The sequence below is a fragment of the Notamacropus eugenii genome, chromosome 2, assembly GCF_028372415.1.
Source record: "Notamacropus eugenii isolate mMacEug1 chromosome 2, mMacEug1.pri_v2, whole genome shotgun sequence".
NCBI lineage: Eukaryota > Metazoa > Chordata > Mammalia > Diprotodontia > Macropodidae > Notamacropus > Notamacropus eugenii.
The window spans coordinates 88,666,899-88,679,858 of NC_092873.1; the positions used below are offsets into that span (position 1 = coordinate 88,666,899).

At 39.5% G+C, this 12,960-nt stretch overlaps 1 pseudogene; it reads right to left on the reverse strand.

The window, feature by feature from the left end:
* Window positions 1–8,813: 8,813 nt before the first annotated feature.
* Window positions 8,814–10,939, reverse strand: LOC140522755 (putative HLA class I histocompatibility antigen, alpha chain H; annotated as a pseudogene).
* Window positions 10,940–12,960: the final 2,021 nt, after the last annotated feature.

The following is a 12,960-nucleotide window of genomic DNA, read 5'->3' on the forward strand; positions in this document are numbered from 1 at the left end:
GATCTAGCCTCAGACATTTATTAGCTGTGTGTTCCTGAACAAATTACTTCATCTATTTGTCTCAGTTTCCTTATCTATAAAATGGTAAAAATAATAGCACCTACCTCTCAGGGTTGTTGTGAGGATAAAATGAGATTAAGCACTTAGCACAGTGCCTGGCACATAGTAAGCCCTATACATAGATACACACATGTGTGTATGTATGTGTATATATGTATATATAAGTATCATGTATATATGTGTGTGCATGTATATATATATCTGTATTTGTGTATATATATATATATCATGCACATATGTGTGTATATGTATATACCTGTATGTGTGTGTGTGTGTATATATATATATATATATATATATATATATATATATATATATATATATATATATATATATATATATATATATATATATATATACACATGCTGGCTGCTATTGCTACTATTATTATCATTACTATCTTCTTGACACCAGACCCAGCACACTATCTGCTACACTACCTAACTGATCTTCATATTTACCAGTCCCTCTAGACTGGAGCTGGAAGACCTCCTGTCCCTAAAACTGTTTTTCTAAGAAATATTCCATCAGTTTTCACGAGATTGCCAGCAGGGTCCATGATACAAATATGATAAGGTGCCCTAGACTGAATTATCCCAAATGTCCCTACCAGTTCTATGGATCTGAGTGCTCCAGGAATGAAAGGATGAGATATTTCTCTACGTATGAACCAGAATAATCTCCCTCCTCTACTGAATCCAACCCCAGGCCCTTCTTTAACAGACTAGAAGAGAAGAACAGTGTCCTCAGGCTTGGAAAGGGGCCCTTCACTAGATCCTGAAAGGGGAGCTGAAAAAGTAGCAGCAGCTATAACTCCAGGTTGAGAGGTAGAAGTCTGAGGAGAAATAATACAAACAGGAAGGAAAATCAGAAACTCAAACTTTGAAAATAGCTTCAGAATGTCTTATTTCTGAAAAAGAAAAAAATTAATATTTATCCATAGCATCAGCAATGGAAAGGATCTTAAAGATTATCAACCCATTACAATACCCTATTGGGCATAAGCAATGGAAAGGATCTTAAAGATTATCAACCCATTACAATACCCTCATTCTATAGATAAAGGCACAAATGCAGGAACTGGCCCACAGCTGTACAGCTAGAATTGCCAACTCCATGCTGTAGAAACTCTCGAGAGTCACTTATTGAGACATGGTTCTTAGATGTCATACCAACATAACATAAGATAAATGAGAAGTGCTAGAAAACAGGAAAGTAGTTTTGCAAAATTAGGTCTGGAATAACACTTAGACTAAATGACATAATAAGCTCCAAACAGTACATGAGAGGCAGCTAGGTGGCACAGTGTAAGGGGCTTTAGATTTGAAGTTGGGAAGACCTGAGTCCTTAAACACTTACTAGTTATGTAATGGTGGAAACTTAATTTCTGTCCATCTCAGTTTTCTCACCTCTGAAATGAAGATAACAATAGTGCCTATCTCCTAGGGTGGTTGAGAGAATCAGAGAAGATAATACTTCTGAAGTACTTTGCAAACTTTAAGACACTATATAAATACTAACTACGGTTACTACAGGCTATTTGTATGTAATTTAATTTTTAAAAATTAGAAAGTAGAAGGGTCCATCTTTTATAGCTAAGGTTTGTTGAGAATTTACAATCCAATGTTGAAGTGATCATATGTATGTATCATATGTATTAATGTATGAAATGATCATAAAAGTTAAAGAGACCTTTGAGATTAGGTAAAATTAAAAATATTTTGCATAAATGTAGTCAGTGAAGCTAGAATATGAAGACAGGCTTTTTGGAGAGAAAAGTCTTTACACCAAACATCTCTGATAGAATCCTGATACCTAATATATCAGGGGATTTGACAAAAACATATTACTAAGAAGCCTTCCCCAACAACAACAGAAAAACAATGGTCAAAGGATATGAATAGTTAAAGAAAAAATATAAAGATAAAATGCAACCTATCCAAAACCACATGAAAACAGCTCTGAATCAACAATATTACAAGATTTGCACATTAAAACATCACCAACTCATGCTCATTAAATTAGCAGAAATGTTCTTAAATGATCATTTTCCATGGTATAGAGTGGCATGGGAACACTATGGGGCATTGTTTGTTGAGCAATAGGTCCAACTATTCTTGAAATTAATTTGGAATTTTGTGAGAAATGATCCGGTGATCCTACTATTGAGTGTATACCCCCAAAAGAGTCAGTGACAGAAAGAAATGTTTCAAATACACTCAAATAATCATAGCAGAAATTTATAGGTTTTTTTTTAATGGATATAGAGTAGGTATCTATCCATTAGGGAATGGCTAGACAAGTTGTGGTATGTGAATGTAATGGGATCAAAGAAGTGATGAATCTGGGTAATTCAGAGACAGAAGGGAAGATTTATATTAACAAATCCAGAAGAAAGGAAGCACAAGTAGAACCCAAATTTTCACAGCAACAGTAATAAAGATTACAGAACTTTGACTAAATGCAATGATCAAAACTGGTTGCAGATGATTTTGGAAAATCTCACCTTTCTCTAGGTAAACAGATAGCAGTGATGGGGGTGGAATATTACCTATTTGACCAGGCTCAGTTATGTTCAAAGCTTTTGTTTGGAATGGAACTACTAGGTGGAGGGGGGGGCATTTAGGAAGTGAATCTTGTCAAAAATAAAATTTATTAATGAAATAGTTTTAAAACTATAGCGATATAATGCACGTGAAAAATAAGAATTCTCCTTAGTGGAATTAAGACAACATTGAAAAGAAACAGGAAACGTAAGAAGATTTGTGACTGGATAAAAAGTGAAATGAATGGAATCAAAGGGACAGTTTTTATAATTAAACTGAAAGATCTGAGAACTATTGGGCATCAGCTGAAATATCTGAAAATTCTGATCAATGTACTAACCAGTCAGGCTTCCAGAGGACTCATGATGAAATATATAACCCATCACTAGATAGAGAGGGCATGGGCAGGTTAGAACATACAATTTTGGGGGTTGTTTTTGATATCACCAATATGGTAATTAGTTTAGCTTGATTAGCCATATTTTTTACAAAGCTTTTGTTTTTCTTTTCTTTTTCCGTGAGGGAGGGCAGATGGAGGACAAGAAAATCTACATTTGTTCTGATAAAGCAAATATGTAAATTGCCAACATAAAATAATAAAACCAATCCCAGAACCTGGAAAGATTGTATGAATAGATACAATGTCAAGTGAGCAGAATCAGATGAATAATTTATGCACTAACTACAACACTGTAAAAGAAACAATTTTGAAAGTCTTCAGAATTCTGATCCATTCAATGACCAGTCACAATTCCCAAAGACCAGCAATCACAATTGTTTTCAACTTTGGGACAGAGAGATGATAGACTAAAGAGGCAGAATGAGATATACAAGTTCAGACACAGCAAAGGAGTGGATCGACATAATTTATTTATTTGTTACAAGGAATGGGTTGGGTTTGGGAGGGTGGGACGATTTGGGAGCTGATAACGAGAGTGACATAGAAAAAAGAAAAGATCATTGATGAAGCGTATAAAATGTATAGAAAAGAGTAGGAAGAAGTTCAGAAACACAGAAAACAGGTGTTTGGGAACCATGGTGTTTAATTCTCGAAAAGTTTATCATATTAAAACAATCAAAATGTAGTCTATAGGGAAATGATTATTTTTGTCAAGTTCATAATCACACACACACACACACACACACACACACACAGTTCTCTGATCAAATGCAGTAACAGAAAACTGGTCCTAGATAAACCTTGACAGGATATGTGCCTTGAAGGCAGGAGCTGTTCCATGCATGTCTTTCTATGCCCAGCACCTAGGATAGTGACTGGCTTATAGTAGGTTATTAATAAATATTTATTGATGAATTGATTGGTTAGTAGTTATCTTTTCTCTCATATACATATATTCGTATATATGTGTATGTTTATGTGTGTATGTATATGCATATACATGTATATATATATATGCCCACATATACATATATGAAAAGGGCAGTTAAGTGCTGCAACAGATAGCGTGCCTGGCCTAAAGTCAGGAAGACTCATCTTCCTGAATTCAAATCTGGCTTCAGACACTTAATAGCTAAGTGACTTGATTTAAACCTCTTTGCCTCTTTGCCAAGAAAACCCCAAATGCTGTCACTAAGAGTTGGACGTGACTGAAACAACCGAACAACAAATACATAAGAAAATTGCTTAAGGACACCTAACATGCAGTTGTATTTCTCTCATCTCTTCTAGTACAGGAAAACAAATCTAGTTCTTAGCATAGCTATAGTCTAAAAGATTCATACCTATGTACAGCCCTCCCTTACTTAAATCCAATTCACTTGCATGTCATACCATCACCTCCCTGATGTTATAGTCCTCTTCGAGAGCAAAGGTCAAACAACAACCTACATATGTTAAGTCAAGATATATTTTGCCTAAAAGAATTTGGCCCATAAATTTATATTTATATTGCTATGGTTAACTTGACCAACGAATAACATACCCACATTTACCTGATCACATGTTCCCAGACCACTTTATTGCTGTCGCTTCTACCGTTTACTGAGACCAGGGCATCTTTTTGTGTGCCATCTGGTGAAGCTGATACTCTGCTGATGCTTACTAATGTTTTTTCAGAATGTTATTGTGGTTTTTTAAAAAATTAATAATTGAAAAACCTATTGCATTTCGACTAGAGTTTAGTCAAAATAAAGATGTAATTTTTTTCCATCCAAGTTTACGGAACCCCTGAAAACTATTATTAAACCTCTTGGGGGTCAGTGTAGCCCAGGGGAAGAACCTCTGACATAGACAAATGTAACTTCTTCTTTAAAACCTAAGTCTTTTTCTCACTAGGAAACCTTCCCTGGGTATCCCAGACTATCTTCTCTGAACTCCTATAGCTGACCTACCCTGGACTTTATAAGCTGCCATCTAGTCATAATCCTGCATTGTGTATCATTGTTCCATATGTGCACCATTTATTTCCCAGTTACTCACAAAGCAGCTTAAGGGCCCCCTAGTTCCAGAATCTTCCCTTTCAATCACTTCTTATCATTGTTCTACTTAATAAACATGTTCTTAGAAATTATCAAGCAGATTTTACTTTCACAGAAAAATACTAGAGATCAGAGGAATGAATTTGGAGCTTGGAGACTATTTTAATAGTCAGGAAACTAGCACTTATTGAAAGTCTACTGCGTAGCAGGCACTGTCAGGAGCTCATAGACTAATGAAATACCACATGGCAAAAATTCTGTACAAACAAGAAACATAGAGGGTAAATTGGAGATAATCTCAAAGGGAAAGCTTTAAAATGGAGGAGGACTGGGAAAGGTTTGTTGTAGAAGGTAGGATTTTCACTGAGGTTTGAAGAAAGTCAGGAGGCAAAGATAAGGATGGATGGCTTTCCAGGCATGGGGTATGGGGCAGTGAAAACCTTTGAAGTTGGAAGATAGAGTATTGAAGCATGGAAGGGCAAGGAAGTCAATGTCACTGGATTTCAGAGTAGAATATTTGGAGAAGAGTGAGGTGTAAGAGGACTGAAGATGTAGCAAGGGGCCAGGTTATGAAGGGTTTTGAAAGCCAAATGAAGGGTTTTATATCTCATTTGGGAAGCAATCAGGAAAAACTGGATTCCATTGACTAAGGAAATGATATGATCAAACCTGCATTGTAGGAAGATAACTTTGACAGCTGAGTAGAGTATGGGCTGGAGTAAGGGAGACCAGTCAACAGGCTAATGTAGTAGACTATAGGTATAGTCATGAGACCCTACATCAGAGTGGTGACAGTAACAGAAGAAAGAAGGGGGAGGTCACAAAGATAAAGGCAACAGGACTAATTAGATGTGGGGCAAAGGAGAGAATGATGAGCCAAAGATGACAAGAATAAGAATAATAGCTAGCATTTGTATAGTCCTTATGAACTTCACACATTATGTCATTTGACACTAACAACCCTGGAAGGAAAGTGCTATTATCTTTCCCATTGTACAGAAAAGCAGACTGAGGCAAACACATAAAGTGATTTGTTCAGGACTGCACAGTTAATAAGTATCTAAGATGGGATTTGAACTCAGGTCTTCTTGACTCAAGGTCCAAGATTCTATCTACTGAACCACTGAGGTACCCTGAAATCTAGATCACCTCTCTGCTGCAAATGAGGAGAGTGAGCCCCAAATGTATCTCACATAGATGCCTATGAAAAAAGAAATGCATCTGCTGGTTTAATATTCCCCCAATTTTGGATAAGGTTAGCTTGGCTGATTTCAGGCATGCCATTGAGGCTCAATGGCTGCAACTACAGGTGCTGAAAGCACATGGCTATGTTACACAAGGATGCCTCCTCTCCCCTCCCATCTTGCTTATGCCTTGTCAGAGATATTTACAGATTCCAAGGGGCATCACTGCTATAAAAAGGCATTTTTAGGAAAAGGGAAAGCTGCAGAATGAGATATCAATATTTGAGGAATTAAATGGGGATGCAGAAGGAAGATTTCAGAGTTAGACCTTCACAGTTCTATCCATGCCATGCTTCAACCAGGGTTGCTGCTAGGATTTGGAGTGATAGACTTGAGAGGCACCATGGGAGCAAGGAAGACCTGAGATCAAGTCCTAACCAGCTTCCATTGGTTGTGTGGCTCTGAGCCCCTCAGTGAACTTCTCTATACTTCAGTCTTTTCATGAGTAAAATGAGGAGAATAATATTTGCATTATCCGTGATACTAAGGTTAGTAAGAAGCCAGATCTCTTGCTTTGACTTGTGAGCTACAGGAAGGCTGTTAGGAAAGGAAGAAAGCAAAGCAAAGACCCTTAAAAGGCAAACTAATATCTGAGACTGGAAGACCTTTGTTGACCAGACCCTGACCCCAGAACACACATGTATCCTCCAAAAGGATGTTTTTGAAGTAGAAAAAAAAATATCACTGAGTTCAGTACAACATCAAATTAAGGAGGGCTCATTTCCAAACCCCTCTGGCCCTTACAGCCGGTTGTCTCTTTATAAAGCGAGACTGGCAGGGGCAGAGCCAAGATGGCAGGGTAAAAGCAGAAACCTGTCTGAGCTCTCCCCCAGACCTCTCCAAAGACCTTTAAATAACGCCCGAAAAAAATCCTGGAGTCACTGAATCCAAAAAGGATGGGGTGAAACAATTTTCCTGCCCAAGACAAATTCAAATGTGTCTGGCAGGAAAGGCGCACACATCAGGACCCAGCAAACCATGAGCAGGCTTTGGTAGTCAATTAATCAGCAGTTGCAGCACCTGCTTTCAAACCTCTCAGCCTCCACAAGGTAAAGGGGTCAAACAACTGGTCAGAAGGAGATCACAGGGGTCTCTTTGAAGGCCCTGGGGGCAGGACTCTGTTGCTTTGCCCATTCTCAGATCCAAGTCTCAGTCTTAACAGGTTTTCCCAGTGAGCAAGGAAGAACACTAGCAAATCAGAGTGGTTTCAGTGGAGCAGGCACTGTCATCACAGTTCAGAGCAGGCAAAGTGCTTGTGGTCACTCAGAGTACAATCCAGGAGACATAATTCTCCTTAGATCATAGCACCTCAAGAAAACTGAAAACTCACAGTACCTCAGAAAACAGCTGCACAAAACCTCTGAAGCTTAACCACAGTCTCACTTTATCAAAGAGGTAAAAGTCAAGAAATAGGCTGGGAAAATGAGCAAACTACAGAAAAATTTCTGATCATAGAAAGTTACTATGGTGACAAGAAGGAAGATCAAAACATGTACTCAAAAGAAATCAGCAAAGTCAAAATTCCTACATCCAAAAGCTCCAAGAAAAATATGAACTGGAAGAGCTCAAAATGGATTTTAAAAATCAGGCAAGAGAAGGAGAGGAAAAATTGGGAAGAGAAGTTGGAGTAATGAAAGAAAATCATGAAAAGGGAATCAACAGCTTGGTAAAGGAGAGACAAAAAAATTCTGAAGAAAATGACACCTTGGAAAACAGAATGAACCAAATGGCAAAAAGAGGTCTGAAAAGTCAATGAGGAGATTGTTGTTGTTGTGTTTTTGAAGAAGACTGTGACATCAGGGAAGTGATGACACGACTTGCAGTTAACTTTGATTTGAGGGAGGGAGGGCTGCGCAAGGTCACCAGTCAGTCTCACTTTCTCCTCCTGAGCCATCTGGATCCAGGGACCAGATATTCATCTGAACTGGAAATAGGAGGATGCAATGGTAGACCCTCACCCTTTTAGGCTAAGACCTTTTCAGGTACTCACTTAAAGTGAGGTAATACCCATTCTGGAAACAGGCCTCGTCTCTTTAAGAAGTGAGTTAAGGGTTGGCACCTTTAATTAAGAAGAAAACAAAAAAATCAAACTGGGAGGGGAAGACCCTCAGGGTTGCTGTTCCAAAGAGAAACAGTTACCATTGACATTCACTCTAAATTCACTCAAATACAGGAAGGCCCAAAATACAACCATTAAGTGAAGCTTGGCCAGGGACTATGGTGGTTGACCACAATGAGAAGAATGCCTTGAAAAGCAGAATTAGCCAAATATACAAAATTTTTGATATACAAAAATTCACTGAATAAAGTAAGACAGGCAGAAAGAAAAAAGGCAGGGGTAGGAGGTCTTAGATAACAGAGTGAGGGCACTAATGAAGCTTTCCTAGGGTTTGGGCTATAGAGTACAATGATGACCATATTGGCCAATGCTGGAGAGAGAAACCCAAGGTCAACTGGGGAAAAACAACAGTTAGAGACTTTAATATCTTTCTTTTCTTTCTCAGTTCCACACAGGGCAATTCTCTCAAGCTGAAAAAAGAAAGACACATTAAGAGGGACCCTCAAAATCACCTCTGACCTCAAGCCTCTCATCACTCTGAAGAGCTTGCCTCACCACCCATCCAGTCCTCATCCCAACAACTCACATACCCACCCTCTTTGCTTGATCCCCTTTATACCAGCCCCTCTCCAGTTCCAAAGTCCTCAGAGTCTCACCTTAGGTTGTGAGAAAGTCCTCTGACTCCTGTGTACTGTCACTGTCTAAGGACAAAGGAGAGAAACAACCCAGTCAGGGACATATTTTACAGAACCAGAACACGGGAAGAAAGGGGACATTGAAGAAAGGTTATGGGGATAAGCCTCTCCTCTGACCTCATTTCTCATGTCCCACAGATATGGTGGACTGGCACCTTCTTTGTACTCTCCAGGTCAACCCTTCACTTACCTTCCCAGTCCCTTCCTTTTCCACCCGAAAAGGAAAAAAATCCAGCAAAAAATCCAGGAGAGGAGGTCATACGAAGGCCCCAAAATTTCACTGATTTGTCTTGGAGATACAACAAATTGCTATGACTATTACTCTACCCCATCTCCCACCCCAGTCTTTCTGTGCTCCAGACATATACTGGAAAGAAGATAGAAAAGAGTCCCCACAAATGAGCACTTCCTAACCTCAAGTCCTGCATCAATAGGTTTCCAAATCTGGTCTACAACCCCCAACCAAGGAGACACCCAGTTCCTTTGGCAGACATCTCCATATTCATTTCTCATCTAAGTCTGAAGTAGTCTCCCCACTCAGCAGTCTGTTATGTCATTGCAAGTCATCCTTCAGAAAATGTTTTCCTTTTATAGGTGTGTTCATCTAGATTATTAGGGTCTACGTAGCATTCTATTAGATGGAAAATAGAGGAGTTGGAAACAGAAAGACAAGCTGCCAGTCCAAGGGAAGTCAGAATCTCCACTGTGCCTGTTGCCTAATGACCCCTTCCTGTCTTGCCTACCTGAATTACTGTTCCTCCAGATCACAACTCCAGCAATGACTGCATTGAGGAGGAGGAGGGAAACAATAATGCCCGCCCCCCCCCCCCCCGTAGTGATCCAGGTGTATTTGGACTGTGGCTCTAAAATGGAAAGGGAAAATGAAAGGAGCTAAACCCTCTCTGGCCTGAGATTCACTAACCCCTTCCCCAGCTCCCCCTAGTAACTCCACATCCCTCTCTACTCTTTTGGGGAGGCCTTTTCCCAGACCCTCCTCACCATCCTTACCCCATTTCAGAGTGAGGGGCTCAGACAGTCCCTTGTGCTGAACTCGACAGGTATATTTTCCTTCCTGTCCCCAGGTGATCCACACAGCTGCCCACTTCTGGAAGGTCCCATCTCCAGCTGGTCTGATCTCAATGAACTCCATGTCCTGGAGCTGTTCCTCCCCATCCCTCAGCCAAGTCAGAGAGATTTCCGCAGGGTAAAAGTCCTGGGCCCTGCACTGCAGGGTCACCTCCCCATCAGGTACAGTGTGATGCACCACTCGGGAAGAAGGTGGGTCTGGGGGCAAAGGTCAGAGACATTTCCAGGGTTTCCATTCTCCCCCCACCGCCAGAGGCACAAGGACAAACTGGGCAATGGGGAACAACCCACCATCTGGGCTCTGGAATCCCTGAGGTGGGGAAGAGGGGCTGAGGCTTGTAGGGTGGAGGAGAGTAAGGCTGTTCAGGGGTCCTGAGGGCCTCGAACACTCAGGCGGGGCTTGGTGGTACCTGCCCTCTCCAGAGCCTCCTTCCCGATCTCCAGATACTTGTTCAGCCACAGCACGCACGTCTTCTCCAGGCAGGCTTTCTTTCCCTACGCTAAGCTCCTCTCTGCCTCGGTCTTGAGCTTTGAGTTCACAGCCTCGGGCACCGCCGCGGTCCACGTGTAGGTGTCCGTGTCTAGGGCGATGTAGTCGTGGCCGTCGTAAGAATATTGTTCAAAGCTGCGCTCGAACATGAGGTCGGGGGAAACCTCGCAGCCACACGCGCTGGAAGATACGGACCCCTGCCCCACCCCCAGCCCCAGAGTCAGCGCAGTCAGACTTCTCATACCAGGCGCTGATTGCAGGACCCACCCGCGACCAGGATACCTCCCCCCCTGTCCACAGTGAAACCCGCAGGTGACCATGGGATGGGTTTTTCTTGTCTCATCACTCCAACTAGGAAAATATTAAACTCCTAATTTTATGAAGAGCATAGTTAACCTTGGAGAGGATCTCAGAGATAATTTCCTTTCAGGTGTCTGTTACTACGTACAATGTTCTCCTGGTTCTGCTTATTTCACCCTGCATCAGTTCATATAAGGCTTTCCAGGTTTTTCTGAAGCCACCTGCTCATCATTTCTTATAGCACACTAGTATTCCATTACACTCCCCTATCACAACTTGTTCAGCCATTTCCCAGTTGATGGACATCCCCTCAATTTCCAATTCTTTGCCACCACAAGAAGAGGTGCTATAAATATTTTTGTATATGTAGGACCTTTTCCCTTTTTCTTTTATCTCTTTGCCCTAGAAGTGGTATTGCTGAATCAAAGAGTATGCACAATTTTATAGCCCTTTGGGCATAGTTCCAAATTGCTCTCCAGAATGATTGGATCAGTTCACAATTCCTTGAACAATGCATTTGTGTTCTAATTTTTCCAAATCTTCTCCAGCATTTATAATTTTTCTCTTTTTGTAGCATTAGCCAATCTGATAGGTGTGGTATGGTACCTAGGAGTTGTTTTGATTTGTATTTCTCTAATTAATAGTGATGTGGAGCATTTTTTCATATAACTATAGATAGCTTTAATTTCGTCCTCTGAAAACTGCCTGTTCATATCCTTTGACCATGTATCAACTGGGGAATGACTTATATTCTTATAAATTTCACTCAGTTCTCTATACATTTTAGAAATGAAGTCTTTATCAGAGACACTGGATGTAAAAATTGTTTCCCAGCTTTATGCTTCCCTTCTAATCTTCGTTGCACTGGTTTTGTTTGTGCAAAAACTTTTTAATTTAATGTAATTAAAATTATCTATTTTGCATTTCATAAAGCTCTTTACCTCTTGTTTAGTCATAAATTCTTTTCTTATCTATAGATCTGACAGGTAAACTATTCTTTGCTCTCCTAATTTGCTTATAGTATCAGTTACATCTAAATAGTGTTCCCATTTTGACTTTATCTTGATATAGGGTGTAAGATGCTGGTCTATACCTAGTTTCTGCCATACTATTTTCCAGTTTTACCAGCAGTTTTTGTCAAAGAGTGATTTCTTGTACCAGAAGCTGGAGTCTTTGGATTTATCAAATAGTAGCTTGCTATAATCATTGACTGTTGTGTCTTTCATACCTAACGTATTCCACTTATCCGCCACGCTATTTGTTAGTCAGTACCAAGCTGTTTTGATGATTGCTGCTTTATAATATAATTTGAGATCTGAGTACAGTTAGGATGTCTTCCCTTGAATTTCTTTTCATTAATTCCCTTCATATGCTGGACATGTTGCTTTTCCAGATGAATTTTTTTATTATTTTTCTAGTTATGTAAAAGAATTTTTGGTAGTTTGGTGTGGCATTGAATAAGTAATTTAATTTAGTTATTTTTATTATATTAGCTCAGCCTACCCAAGAGCAACTAATATTTCCAGTTGTTTAGATCTGGCTGTATTTGGGTGAAAATTGTTTTGGAATTGTGTTCATATAGTTCCTGAGTTTGTTTTGGCAAGAAGACTCCCAAATATTTTATAATATCTACAGTATCTTTAAATGAAATTTTTCTTTCTAACACTTGCTATTGAGCTTTGTTAGTTATATATAGAAATGTCAATGATTTATGTGGGTTTATTTTATATTCTTAAACTTTGCTAAATTTGTTTATTATTTCAAGTAATTTTTTTTTACTTGATTCTCTAAGAATACCATTATATCATCTGCAAAGAGTGGTAGCTTCATTTCTTCTTTGCCTATTCTAATTCCTTTAATTTCTTTTTCTTCTCTTATTGCTGAAGTTAACATTTCTAGTACAATATTTAATAACCAGGGTGATGATGGACAACCTTATTTCATCCCTGATCTTATTGGAAATGCTTCTAGCTTATCCCCACTACATATAATGCCTGCTAATGGTTTTAGATAGATGCTACCTATCATTTTAAGGAAGCCT